At 40.4% G+C, this 14,656-nt stretch overlaps 1 pseudogene; it reads right to left on the bottom strand.

Annotated features, from left to right (window-relative positions):
* Positions 1-3,175: 3,175 nt before the first annotated feature.
* LOC123475779 lies at positions 3,176-5,851 on the bottom strand (annotated as a pseudogene).
* Between the last annotated feature and the right edge of the window lie 8,805 nt (positions 5,852-14,656).

Below are 14,656 nucleotides of genomic sequence, written 5' to 3'. Positions count from 1 at the left end.
GCAATCATTGGCGCTGAAACCCGTTTTCGGTTTTGCTGAACCATTGAAAACTGGCCTTACTCTGCTGGTGGTTTTGTCTTTTCTGACAACCGGATGATGGGGCAGAACCGTGTAGATACCGTCGAATGACGTATCCGCCTTGGAAATGAACCTAAGTTCCTTTAATTTGCTGAACTCGGCTTCGTATGAAGTCTTCATCTCCTGGTCTCTGTCCAATCTTCTTATCAGTGCCTTTGCCTGACCTTCTGCCATGGCTTCATTCTTGCTGAGGTGTTTTTTGTTCCCATTCCATGGGAGCGGTGCTACATAATGTCCATCATCATCTTGAGTGATGGACTCTGCATAGGTCTTCCACTGTACTGAAAGTGGCACCTTTTCCAGTGGATCTAGACTCTCTAGTTTCCACCATCTGGCAAAATCGATTTCTTCTTTTTTCGGGTCAGTTTCTTCATGTAAATCTTTGGGTGTTCCTAGTTTAGCTTTTAAGAGAAAGCTGATAGCCGTTGTAGACGATAACGCCACCTTCTCATCTTGCCCTAGTAATAGCCATCCCAATTTACTTTCTATCGCTCGAATACCTGTATTCGACACGATCTGTTTTGAGCCGAGAACCTTCCATACTTGATTCGCTCCGATCAAGATGTCTATTTGGCAGGGTCCTGCTTTTCCGCTCAGTATTCTGTCGTCGGCTAGTTGGTATCCTTGTCTCCAAAGTTCGCTGACGAATTCTGTCTTACTTGACCCAGCAATTTTCCCGATTTCGGGTTGCTCTATTGCTTCAAGTTCAATATCTTCCGCCTGTGGGATTGTTCCGCGAAGTCGTAGCTTTCTTACGCTTCTTTCTTTCTCTGGATGGATGTGTCCCACTGCTTGCAGCTTCAGATTAATTTTCCCGACTTCTTGTAGCCCTAAAGTCTGTGCCAATTCACTTCTAACAAGGGTTGCATTCGATCCTTGATCGATATAGGCGATAGCTTTATGCCACCCGTTTGGGCCTTCCACTACCACTGTTGCCGTTTGGACGTATACGCCACCAAATAGGCGTGCTTCGATTGAGAGAGGAGCGCCATCTGCTACTTTTAACATTGGAGACGCTGCCACAGTTGCTGTCACCGATTTCGGTTTAACTGCCTTGTTGCAGATAGACGTGTGGTGACCCATTCCGCACTTGTAGCATTTTCTTGTACTCCAACACTCTCTCACCTGATGATTTTGTCCCAGGCACTTCCAACACCTTTTTTCTTTCTTGATCAGCTCCAGTTTCTTCTCTAGGGTGATATCACATTTAGCCGGTGAATGTTTATCATTGCAGAATAAACATCTTCTTTTGACCATAGGGTTCTGTTTCCTGTCCTTATATTCTGTAGCAGTGCCTGTGACTGCTAGTTCAGCTGCCGTAGGTGTGGTGGCAAATGTTACTTTTTGCGTTTTTTCGCTTGCTTCTGGTTTTGTCTTCTTCTTCTCTTGCTTCTCGGTTGAGTAAGCATACTCCCAATCTGCAGCTATTGAGTCGATGAAGGTAAAGAAATCTTCTAATGTCTTGTTGAACTGCCTGGTTTTGCCATGCCATCGAGATTTTAGTTCAATTGGCAGTTTTCTGGTCAAGATTTCCATAATTGCTTCATTCTGAGCTGTTTGTTGGTCTAAGCTGCCGAGGTTTAAAGCATGGCCCATTGCCTTGTCATGTAGTTTCCGTAGTCCTTTAAAGTCTTCTTGATGCTCTACTCTTGGAAGTTCTGTGATGGCAATATAATGGTCTGCTTTTACCGATCTCGGCTTGTTGTATTTCCCAGTTAAAATATCTATTGCTTTAATATAATTGTTGTCTGTCAGATCCAAGTACGATATCGCACCAGCTGCGTCCTCCGTTAAATGCAATTTCAGTCTGCTGAATTTCTCGATGGGTCTCATTGACGGATTCTCGTGGATCAGTGTGCGAAAAATTGCCCACCAATCCTCCCATTTGCTAAGATCTCCCTCAAACTTGGTGATTTCTATCCGTGGTAACAGATGTGAAATGTTCCACGGGGTTGAAGGTACTTGCAGTTGCATCGCATTCATCGGTGGAGTTATTGTGCTTGGAGGTGTTGTGTTTCCACTTGGAGCTGCTACTTGAAGTATGGGGCTTGCCATACTTGTTGTTACTACTGGTTTCCTTTTCTTCCAGTCGATGGTTATTTTGTGGAAACGGTCGACGAACTCTTCATGCTGCACCAGGTACTTCTGTTGAACTTCGGGGGCTTGTTCCAACATAGGGATGATTGTTTCGTAATTTCTGATTAGTCGTTTCATCCTGTCATCGGCCAGCTCAAACGAAGTTTCAGCTTCCTGCAATCTGTTTTCAGAAGCTGCGGTTTCATAATTCTTTAGGTCTTTATGAAGTTCTTTCTCCAACACTTCTATGGTCACCGCCAACGTTGCTTGATTCAATCTCTTGGCAGCCATTTTTGTTGTGGAGCTCTATTGGTGATCTGAAAAAGTTGTCTAAATAACAATTATAGTGGGATATCCCAAGGCAATATTGTGTCTGAGAAAGCAACACAAAAACGAGTTTAAGAAGAAACAAAAGAATGTATTTTTGCGAAATCGCACACCTTTAACGACTTGTTAATTAGGTAACAGATAGGTCAAAACACTTACACTATAACTTAATAGCGGGCTGAAAATTTCCCTAACACGTGATTCCTTACAACACGTGTTGAATCTCTCACTCAAAGTCTACACTTTTTAAATTACGCCAATTACTTGGACGATATCGTCAGTCTCAAAAAAGGTTCGAAGGACCATGAAAAGTATTTAAATCTAATTGTCAACTCTAATACCTGCGATTCAATACCTTTGTAAATTAACTTAGGCAGGTTCTACCACTAGTTTATTTGAAACTGGCTTTTGACACAAGAAATGGCGTCTGCCTTTACACAGGGAAAAATTCTAACAAAGGCTATTGCCGATATCGGCCACCAAGAAGGCTCTGCTTGGCAGCGCCCCTGGCGGCCTACACAAGGTTTACAATTATAACATAAATTATAAATCAAAAACAGTAGGCCGTCTGACGGGCCTTCCAAACTTGGATACTCTTTCTTCTTGTGGGTTTTTACAATCCGCAACAACAGTGTTCTCTTTGTATTTCTTTTTTTTGAGCCATCCAATACAATTTTGTTCATACACTTAATTTCTATTCTGTCTCTAAATCAAAGAGACGAGCATCGTTCGCCGTTTTTGCATATTTAATTGCGTTGAACTTTGTGTAAATATCTGCACATTGTTCTAAAAGTTCTGCGGTTGTTATCTTTTGTTTGGAATAGTCGTTCCACAAACCAAACAGTTTTATATTTAATTCTTTGAAAGTTTTTCGCTGTCTTGTCAGTTGTTGACCCTGTTCAAGCATCTTTGTGTATATATCAACCTGTATAGCCTCCTCGTAGAGAACTTCGAGGAGAATATACAGGTTGAGGCCTTTACTGCTAATGCTAAGTCCAGCGTGATTTGCTAGATGTGTGTGCCAGCCTTCAACGTCATTAGTGGTTCTCACCTAAAGCATGTTAGAGTGAATGTAATCATTTGAATGTTTTAAATTGTATTTTTCTTTTAATACCTCTTGCATGAAGACCGACTAAACTTTAGGAGGCCAAAGCAAGCTGTCAATCCAGGTATTTTCCATGTAGTTGTACAGTTTTCGCATCATAGTTCGGTTTTCCCTGTTTTCAATTTCCCAGACAGCTGATCTTAAATTTGCAAAGGCAGAAGGGATTTTTCCATGTGGGAGGAGATGGAGAGACATCATTTTCCTGCAATAGTTAGTAAATACATCTGTTAAGTTCCACAATAAATATAGAAATATTCACACTCACTTGCAAATCCCACGAATTAGCATGTCTGTACGATATGCTCTTATTAAACCTATAATATTCATTAATATATTTCAAAATTTTACTTATTAATTTGTCTGTCTTATTTTACCCAATGATTTTATGCGGCGAAAAATACACTGGGTCCAATGGAAGCCACATCCAAATATTTTAACACCAATACCAAACTCTTTTTCAATAGCCAGCCACACTGACTTCTCAAAATCAACGACACATTCTTTCATGGCGTAACTGTACAAATAAATAATGTCTCGTAATTAGTACATTCTTAGTCATAAAAAATTTAAAGTTATACCTGTTACCGAGAATTACAGTTTTTATGTGTTTCAGCACACGTATGTAGTCCTTTTGAGTCCTACTAGACATGAGGACAAAACATAATGGAACCATTTTCTTTTCGTTTCCATATCGAATGAAAGCGTGTATCGTCAACATCTACATAAATGGTTTTTTGATGATGCTAAATGTTCCATCCATGTACCATCTTTTAGCATTTTTTTATAGCCGCGCCTGTTTGTTAGTGAAACAGACTATGTGTCTGCGCTTAGCGGTTACTACGTCATGAAGGTTTAGCCCATCCGGAAATTCATCGTCCTCAAATGTAAAATCCAGTGTTTTTGGATTTTTTGGACGAGTCTTCGCTCTAAACAAAGTTTGGAATTTTTAAAATAAATACTTAGGCAAGAAATGTGTAAAAATACCTAACCATGTTGACTGATTTACAGACTTGTGTTCTATTCACAAGTTTCCTTCTCCTATTTGATGCAAAGTGCTTGGCGATGGTGGGGTCGGCAATGGCCTTAGCAGATTTCCCCTTATTTTTCAATCCTTCACGCTTAGCGTCCCTGTAAATGACTAGCGACTCATATATATTTTCTTGTTTTGGGCAGGAAGTAATGTGCACTCCTCGCTGGAGTATTGCATTGCCTGAAATCAGAATAAGCATTAAATAATACAAGAAATCTTTAAAAAGACGATGTATGTACCTGATTGAAAAACTGTGCATTTGCAAGGATTCTGCTGTGGTCGATGATTACACCGATAAAGAATACCATTACTCAGCACCTTCCAGACACCAAACTTGTATCCATGTTTGCGGTCAACAAGGATATTACTTAACCTAGATTTAAAAATAGCACATTAGAAAAAAAAACGTAAAAGAACAATGAATAGTATTTCTTACTTCTTTCCTGCTTTAAATACAAGTTTCCAGCGCATGTGTGTAGCCCGCTGACGTTTACGTTGCTGAGAAGACCCCTCAGTCACAGGAGCGAGTGTTTCTTCGCCTAATGATAGATCACTCTTGGTAATATTTGCGTTTGATTCTTCGCTTTGACTCCTTGACAAAGATTGCCTCTCGGCTGAATGATTATGGGCTCGACGACGTTCCTCCCAACGACGTCCTGGAGAAGGCGTTCCTATCGCGTTACGACGACGCCAACGACTTCGTGTGGGTGGGGTACTTGGCTCACTCTCTTCTTCACTCTCTCTTTCACTCTTCTCGCTATTTCCTTCATTCTCTTCTTCACTTCCTCTTATATCACTTTGCTCACTCTCTTCTTTGATTTCTCTTTCACTCTCCACGCTATTTCTTTCATTCTCTTCTTCACTTCCATCTTCACTTTCATCATCCGGTATAGGTATGATATTAGGTTCTTCAACCATTACAGGGATAGATCCCCTTGATGAATGTCGTTGAGCGGCTTCCAGGTATTGAGCGGCTTCCTCTGGTGTCAGTTCATTTAAAGTTAATGGACCTAAGCCAAATTTGATTTTAACAAAACGAATCAACAATGTAACAAAATTCTATTACCTGTTTGACCTTGGATTGTCAATGCATTTGGCCGAATCAGTTGATTAGGAACAGCCAGCCCACGTCCACCACGTCTACCTCTGCCTCGCACAACCCACCCAGAATCACCACTAATCTCATAATCTGCCCACCGGCTGGGCTGTTTCCTCGATCTAGTGGGTCTTTCCATGATATACCTAATAAACTTCAAATAAACTTTAATAAACTTGCTAACAAAGCGTCTAAGAACAAAGTGAGCAAAATTTCACAATATATTATAACACCACACCTAGTGGAATTTATTGTTTACGAATTTTGGGGCGGTGCCGAAACAGACAAAAATAGTGCCGTAACGGAAAAAAGGAGCTAAGAAAACATACATTGTAATACCAATACTTAGGACCACCTCTGGTGGCGGTGCTGAAAAAGACAATCGCAGTGCCGAAACGGAAAAAATTGGTGCCGAAAACACCAAAATTCAAAGTGCCGAAAAAAGTGCCGAAACGGGTGGCAACCCTGATTAGCATAGGAGATAAGTTGAATGAGACTTCCCAAAGCACAAGAATTCCATTTCACACAGTACTACAATAACACTTGAACTCTGTTAGAGATACCACACAGACCGGACGTATCTTCCAACCTCTCTGCATCAACGTCGAGAGCCGCAGCGTCATCACTCAGACGTTGTCTTCCATGTTTTTCTCAGAAAATCATAACGCTTCCATCTAGTGCTGAATGAGTTCAACACAAACATCAACATAAAAGGACCGTGGTTTAAGTGCGTCCTTATAACGTCCTTTGGCGGTCCAGTACTGCATGTCCTAGTAAGACAGATTAAGGATGAGTTATTGCATTAAATTGTTTTGTGAGAAACAATTGTGATCTTAACTGAATACTGTGTAATATCACAAAGTACTTACCTGGTGCGGCTTTCGGTATCCTCCAATATAGGTATATTTGTCAAGTACATCAAGCTGAATAGTGGAAAATTTCTTGCAATATTGATATAGAAACCTTCTGGGGATTGACATTTCTTCGGAAACACAATTTTTTTTTCTTTTCTAGAACTACTTTGTTAACAGCTTGCAAAACGTATCCTTCTTAATAAGAAACACATTCAGTTTTTCTAGAATAATGCCTAACCATTTTTTGTAGCAACGAAACGTATCTACTCGAGTTATAACCGATTGACTATTTTTCGGGTTGGTCGGTGTGGTTTAATATGCCTCAGGTAACCCCCATATTCTCCCAGTAGTACACGAAATAAAATTAATTTTTATCCGTAAAAATGTAAATATAATATTGACAAATTTGATAGAAATTGACATCTCTTGATGAGGGCTATCCATTTCTGTCAAATTATCGCTTTAAAACTACTTACTTAAGTAGTATACCAATTGGCTATTTTTTTGTAGGTTGGTGTGGTTTGACGGGTCTCAGGCAATTTCCTTTCCCAATAAAAACTATAATTGGGAAAAAAATGAGTTCTAAATAAAAAAAAAAAATACATGAATGGATAGCTGTTGATGATTTCTATCCATTCCTGTAAAATTATTGCTTGAAAAGCAATAACTCGAGTAGTAAACCGATTGGCTATTTTTAGGGCAGGTCAGTGCGGTTTAACGGGTATTGGGTAACCCCCTCCCTCCAATAATACATGAAATTAAAATAAATATGAAAAATGTGCTTATGAGCAATAATAAACAAGTTCAAAATGACCAATGTGTTCATTTACTTATGTCTTTAAATAGTTACGAACGTAAATACTTGTACGAAATATAAAAATACTTGTTGCCAGTAATATCTATCATCTTATTTCTTTCATCCGTATGAACAAAAACAAAATTTACTTATTTCAAGATTTATTTCATTCTTTGTTCACTTAGGAACAACGTTTCTTGCACCCATAATTATAACATTTATTTTTCTTAATACAAAATGTACTTCTGAAATTAATTATTTATCATAAGGACAATGAAATTTTTAATTAAGAATATATATCCGGAAGAACAACTTATTTTGTAGCCATAATTACTTAGTAAAATATTTACAAGTGCGTAGCTTAGAAATACTTACGAAGCTTATTAATTTTTGCTGAAATTATAAATAATATAGATCTACATGTACATATTAATGGTTAAGAACAAATATACTAGTGAGTTTTAATTCCTATCACCTTAATAACCATCAAACATATTTCTTTGTATTTTGCTAATTACTTTATTTACTTGTGAAAAAAATTACTTTTGCACGGTTCCCGAAAACATGGTAGGTGTACTTTAGTTTTGGTAGCTACCCACCAGAGGCACCTGATATTTCTACACCAAACAAGTAAAAAATAACAACAATAATAAAAAGTGGTTACTTTTAGGGAATACTCTAATAATGGCGCCGGCGGCACGAAACGTAAAAACATGAAAATAATCTTTATCTGAATCAGCTAATACCGTCCAGGGAAATAAACCTAAAAATATGCGATATATTTCGCATAACAGCCAAATCACGATATAATAGGAAAGGTACGCTCTCGGCTATGCCCAAGACCGGCGGGTGTTCAGTAAAGGGTCCCAAGATTCCCCGCCAGGTTCGCTAGTATACGAGGCCCCTCGCCTCTCGGGGGTATAGTAAAAATTGGGGTTTTTCGTTCGTTATCTATAAATTTACCAATCAATGTGTCCAGAAATTGATTTAATTTAAGCTTAATTTAATTCCCTATCCTTAAATACCTAATTCATCTAGATTAGGCAATTATTTATATGTTAAATTTGTGATTAAAATTAATTTTTTTTACATATGCGCCTTTCGCAACATTGCCTATTTCATTATATTTAACACGTTTGTCTTCTCTCTAGTGCTGAATTCATTAGAAATAGAATTCGTCAATATTTATTAAATATATCCATTTTTAACAATGGTGTAAAAGTTGCTGCACTAGAGAAAAGACAAATGTGTTTAATAAACATCATCTTTCCCCTATTGTTTCATCTGGTGGCAGCGAGGATGAACCCGCCGACTGAAGCTTTGGCCGTTACGGACGCGTTACCAAAACTCTACTACAGCAGCTCTTCGCCGAATATGGCACAAATTGAAGAAACATATTCTGTCAACGAAATCAAAGAAAAACCATTAAAGAAGAAAATAAAGGCATTGTGGTCGGAAAAATTCAAGAAACTAAAAAAAATATGTAAGTAAAACACTGAAAATTAAAATATCTCGACCTGTTTTTCGGCTGCTATTGTCGCAAGCCGAGTCACCATTGAGAAAGCCTCTTCCCACCCGGAAAAACACGAGGACAAGGAAAATCACCAATATGGAAACAGCATATTCGCAGATGAATTTGTCATACCAGCATCAGTGTCGGACCATCAAACAACTGAAAGTTGCATTTTTTCCATCCCTCTTCCTGAACCAATTTGCGAAAACGCAACTATTAACACGTCGGCAAGTGAGGAAACAAAGGAACAAAAAATCGCGGTGACTTCCAACCACCTTGGAAATCGCGAAGACCAAACCGGGATGAAACATCTAGACCAGTTGGAGCTCTTACACTCCATCCTACACGATGCCCACTTGACGCCAGACGACGATCAACGCGCCTCAAATGCCGTACACCAAGCCGAAAAATTCAGAGACTCTGATCGCCCAAGGCCGGCGGCCAAAATCAAGAAACGAAGCAGTCTACGTTGCACGAAAGAGCCGTCGTTTTTTGCGCAATGACGGTGTGTGTTTGTCTGTCCAGCCGACTAAGCCCCCATCACCTAGACCGCGCGAATACCTGACTCGACATTGGAAATTCATTTCATACTGAGTATTTATTGTTAACACATTAAAAATAATAGGCTAACTGTATATGCCAAACCATGATAAAATAGTAATTAGTGTTAAGAAGAAAAATTAAGTAAATATGGGTGGAAGGATAGGAAAAAGAAACAACAAAAATTAGCAAATAAGGTATCTTAACCCCTGCCATAGGCTCGTACCATCCGCTAATACACAGTAAAAAGGGTTTTTTTTTAGCTACACGTAAAGAACGCCCGTTCACGCCTTTTTCAGTGACTGTACAATAAATGTAATCATTCAAACTTCCAAACGCATTTCAGAAAGTGCAAAACTTCAAAGAAACACAAAATCTTGATATTAGGTTCCAATGGATGGAGAAAATAGAGTTTTACACTAGTCTGTTCTTTGGCAGTGTCTTTAAGTAGTTTCATAGCTCCTTTGTTTGACTGATTTCCATTGTATTGGTAATTCACAAGGTTGAATGAAGCACTTGAGATTTGTGTAATGAGTCAATTGACAGGATTTATTCTGTTAATCTTGATAGACTGACAAGTCAACTAATACTTACAGTCACGTTAGTTTTTACGTCAAAATATAGTAAAGAGTGAAAAGAATGTTACACAGGGTGGGGTTATGCACGAGAGTTACAGTCACGTGGCTTAATTGAGAAGTCTTTTGAGAAGGGTCGAAGAGCCAGAGGACGCTCCTGGCCGGGTTAAACAGCGCCCCCTTTCTCCTTTCAGCTCCGGTGTCATTTTTCTCGCTAGGTGTCTGATTGCATTTCATTCAACAAGCATATCAAGTTCTTCGGTATGACTCCTTTTATGTACAGCCTCCTACACAAAAAGGTGAACACAGATTTATTATGAAAAAGCCATATGTGGGTAGTAAATATTAATAGTTTACCTTTTTATGGAGAAGTAGGGCAGTTTTTGCGCAAAATCATCAAAAGGGGGTTGGGTAATGTCAGTCCAGACACCTTTTTTCCCCTAGGTATTAAATATCTTGAAAAAAGTGTAGACTGTATTATCGGTAGACTCCCCTACCCCCCCGGCTAATGAGAACAATTTCTGTCTTTCAAAACAGAGTCTTTCCATTACTCGTTATTGCACTCTACTCCGGCGTCGACCTCAACGGTGTTGATACATTGTATTAGCTCTTAACAATATACAAAATCAAATCCATATGTTCCTCTAGCGGCAACCGTGTGGGCCTATCAGTACCTACTCCTCATACCAGTTTAAGCTCTGCTACAGTGAGGTTTTCGTCGTGCCTAGCTCCTCTCCCTCTTCACCCACTGCATATTCGAGGCGTTCGAGTTACGAATGGTAATGACGATTCTTTTTCGATTAATTCACTCGATTCTCGTGGTCATGGTCGTCATTTGCGTTATAGCTACGTAATCCGTTCAGAATACCCGGTTTCATCCGCTCGATCACGTGGCCGATCTCGTGGGAGTCTTCATCGTTCGCCATCACGTGTAACCTCTCGAGATCGTTCTGACCACATGCCACTACAGACATCATCTCGTGATCGTTCCCGATCACCACGCCGCCATAGAGACTCATCCCCTCATCGCTCACGTGAGTCACCGCCTAGTCACCCCCGCGAGACATCCCCTCGTCACTCAAGTGAGTTGTCATCTCGTTCTCGTGAACCGAAACCTTCATCCGTTCATATCCCACCCATCCCCCGTTCTTGAGCCAAATCACTACGAGGATGGATGATTAACAGCCTGCCGCCTGCTGAGGCTAAAGGTCTTCGTTATGTTTTCGTTCCTGTTTATGAAAGTTCGTTCCAATTCCAATGCCCGCGCCTAGATGAATCTATGGGTCACACCCTAAAACGTCTGAAATCATCATCAGGCTCGGTCGCTGACCTAGTAGAAAAAACATGGCTGTCTACTTGTTATAAAATTTTTGACATTTCTCATCCCCTTATTCAACTTTGGGGCTTGCTGCCGCCTGATGATATATTAAATCAGTATGTGGAGTCTGCTCTCCGCCATTGGGGTGTTGTTTTCTCGGAATTAAGGAAAAATCCTAGATAGAACATCCTACGCCAGACCACCCCAGATTTCATCAATCTGCTATCGGACCAGTATCTTTTCTCCATTCGTGAAACTGGCCGCCTCTTTGGAGTCCACTTCCTCAAAGCTCTGTCAAAAGAAGCGGACGAAGAGAGAGCAAAATAGCTAAAATCGGACGCAATGGAGGTTCGCATCGACGCTTGACACGCTATTCCTTCCGAGGCAGCCGTGGTGCCCAGCAACAGACGTCGTATGGTAGCCAACAACTCTATACTTCCTCTGCCTTCTTCCAACCCGCCCGCGGTAGTGGAAATTCTCAGCGCTCTGGGTCAGTATATTTTGATTCCCCCCACCCTTCCCTTCTGTTAACTATAGCTACCCTCCGGTGGGCGGAAGATTATTGCTATTTTCTTCTGCGTGACTTTTGGTTTCTAACGATCCCTACATTTTAAATATTGTATCCTCGGGTGCGACCATTGACTTTATTGCTTGCCCTTGTCAGAATGCAATTCAGCAAAATTGTCGCATGTCCTTCGAAATGGAGAGTGCTTGCGACGACGCAGTTTCCGAGTTACTAACAAAAAACGCGATAGTTCCTGTCCTAAAATCCTCCCCTGGCTTTTACAGTAGTATTTTACTTGTCCCCAAAAAGACAAGTGGCTTCTGACCAATTATTAATCTTAAGGTATTAAATTCCTTCGTTGATTTCAGACACTTTAAAATGGAAGGAGTGGAATCTCTTAAACAGCTTATATGTCAGGACGACTGGGTGGTCAAACTAGATCTTAAGGATGCATATCTAGCTGTTCCTGTACGAAAGGAACACCAACTCTTTTTGTGTATCCCCTATATGGCGGGACCTCTCCTATCAATTTAATTGCCTTCCCTTTGGGTGGTCTTCAGCTCCTCGCTTTTTCACCAAATTGTTAAAACCAGTCGTTGCTTCACTTCGTCGAAAGGGAATTCGCTTAGTTATCTACTTAGACGATCTCATTATTATGAGTAGCAGCCGAGAAGATAATTTTCGGGATCTAGCCACCGCAATTGACTTGATCACCTCTGCTGGGTTCCTTATCAATTGGGATAAGTCCATTCTTTCCCTCACGCAATCTATCGAGTTTCTTGGACTACTATTTTATTCCATTACACTTTCGTTGGCACTCCTACCCGAAAAAGTGGTATCTCTCTAATCTATTTGTCATCGTGCTCTAGAGAAAGGATCCATGTCTCTCCATAACTATCATACTTGATCGGAAGTTTTTCATGGACTATTCCTGTGGTGCCTTTTGCTCAAGCGCACTATCGTTATTTGCAACGATTTTATCATCTTCCATTCTAAACGCAGCGATGTCTCTCAAGTTGTTTCTCTTCCATTGGAAGTTAGAGAAGATATTTCTTGGTTTTTACAGAATCTCTCCTTGTCTAAAGGGCTGTGCTTTCTAACTAAAGAACCCGTCAAGTAATCAGGTAGTCTGACGCTTCTCTTCATGGATAGGGTTTTACTTGTGATGGAATTCAATCCCGGGGGCCTTGGACTGATCGACTACTTGCACCATATTAGCGAGCTCGAGCGGATTGCCGAATTCTACGCATTAAAATCCTTCACATCTTTCTCCACTTTTCTGTCGGTTCATTTTTTTCTCGACAATTCAACAGCAGTATGCTATATTAATAAAAGTGGTGGTACGAAATCCAGAGCTTTATGTGATTTAGCTCGATTAATTGTCGATTGTTGTGTAAAAGTCGTAGAATAACCTTTCTTTTTCACATTTACCTGGCCTTCTCAATTCTATTGCAGACGAACAACCAAGGAAAACGCTCGATGCCAGCGGTTAGATAATGAGGAAATCGGCCTTTCAAGACCTCTCTCTGATTTGGAAAACAGACATTGATCTGTTTGCTGCAGCTTGGAACGCTCAGCATCACAAATTTGTGTCCTGGATACTACAGCCGGATGCATTTGCGATAAACGCCTTTTCACTCCGCTGGAAACACATTCAGGGGTATGCGTTTTCCCCGTTTTCCCTAGTAGCCCGCTTTCTGGCGAAGGTCCGGAAAAAGCAAGCCAAATTGGTGTTAATTTGTCCCCTATGGACCAGTCAGCCTTGGTTCCCACTCCTGCTACACCTGGCCAACGACATTCTCGTGTGATTCTGTTTCGAACGGATCTTCTCTTGTCAAGCAAAGGGGAACCTCACCCTCTGACGAGCGACAATTCCCTCATCTTAACCGCATGGAGGTTGTCCGGGCCAATCCCTTGCCTGGCAATCTAAATCTTGTCCTTGAATATTTAGCATATCTTAGTCATTCGGGTAAAGCATACCCTACGATCAGTATTCATAGATCGATGTTGTCTGTTACGTTACCTTCCGTTGATTGTCTTTCTTTGGGTCAACACCTCGAAGTTAAACAGTTAATGAAGGGTTGTTTTAATTCCCATCCTCCCGCTCCTAAATATTCTTCAATGTGGGAATTTTTTTATCAGTATGCTAGCTATTTGCTAGTAAATTGATAGTGGCTTATTGGATAGGTTTCCGTCGGTGACGCGGGAGATCCGCGTTCTAAGCTTGTTTGCGTTAATAGTGTAGAGTAACGCTCAATTGCGTCATCTTACTCTACGAAATATAGGGTTAAATGAACGAGGCATTTTACCAGAATGCCGTGTATTTAGGGCTACAATCAAGACGAATAATAAGACTAATAATTATTAAATTAAAAATAACATACCGATAAGGTGAGTACGGTGGCACGGCTGGTGGTAGGAGGCTCCAAGAGTGGTCGGGATCTCGAAAGGAGACTGATTGCTCGGGGTGAAAATCATGGCCTTTATATACCGAACGAGCCGGTCCGTGACCTACTTTTACATAATCAAGAGGAAGATGTGAGCCGTGTTAACCCACCCCGAGTCAAGTTGACGGTTCTTGACAGGTCGTTTAAAAGGGATTTAAACTAGAGTTAACGAGAGTAAAATAGAAATTCGGGGGAGGGTGAATTTTAGCTGCATAGGAAATTTATGGGGAAGTAAGTGAATTTGAGGTTTGTTAATGACCCTGTAGAAAAGCCACCCCTAAACTAGTTCATTAGCATAAACAATAATATTAAGCAAGGTTAAACAAGTAACTAAAACATTTAACTGTCAGACGGTGAGACAAAGGTTTATTTATGAAGGGTTCGCGCTCTTAGGGA

Source organism: Daphnia magna, linkage group LG9, assembly GCF_020631705.1.
Source record: "Daphnia magna isolate NIES linkage group LG9, ASM2063170v1.1, whole genome shotgun sequence".
NCBI classification, from domain to species: Eukaryota; Metazoa; Arthropoda; class Branchiopoda; order Diplostraca; family Daphniidae; genus Daphnia; species Daphnia magna.
The sequence above is the reverse complement of the archived record's forward strand: the minus strand, read 5'-3'. Positions and strand labels throughout refer to the sequence as shown.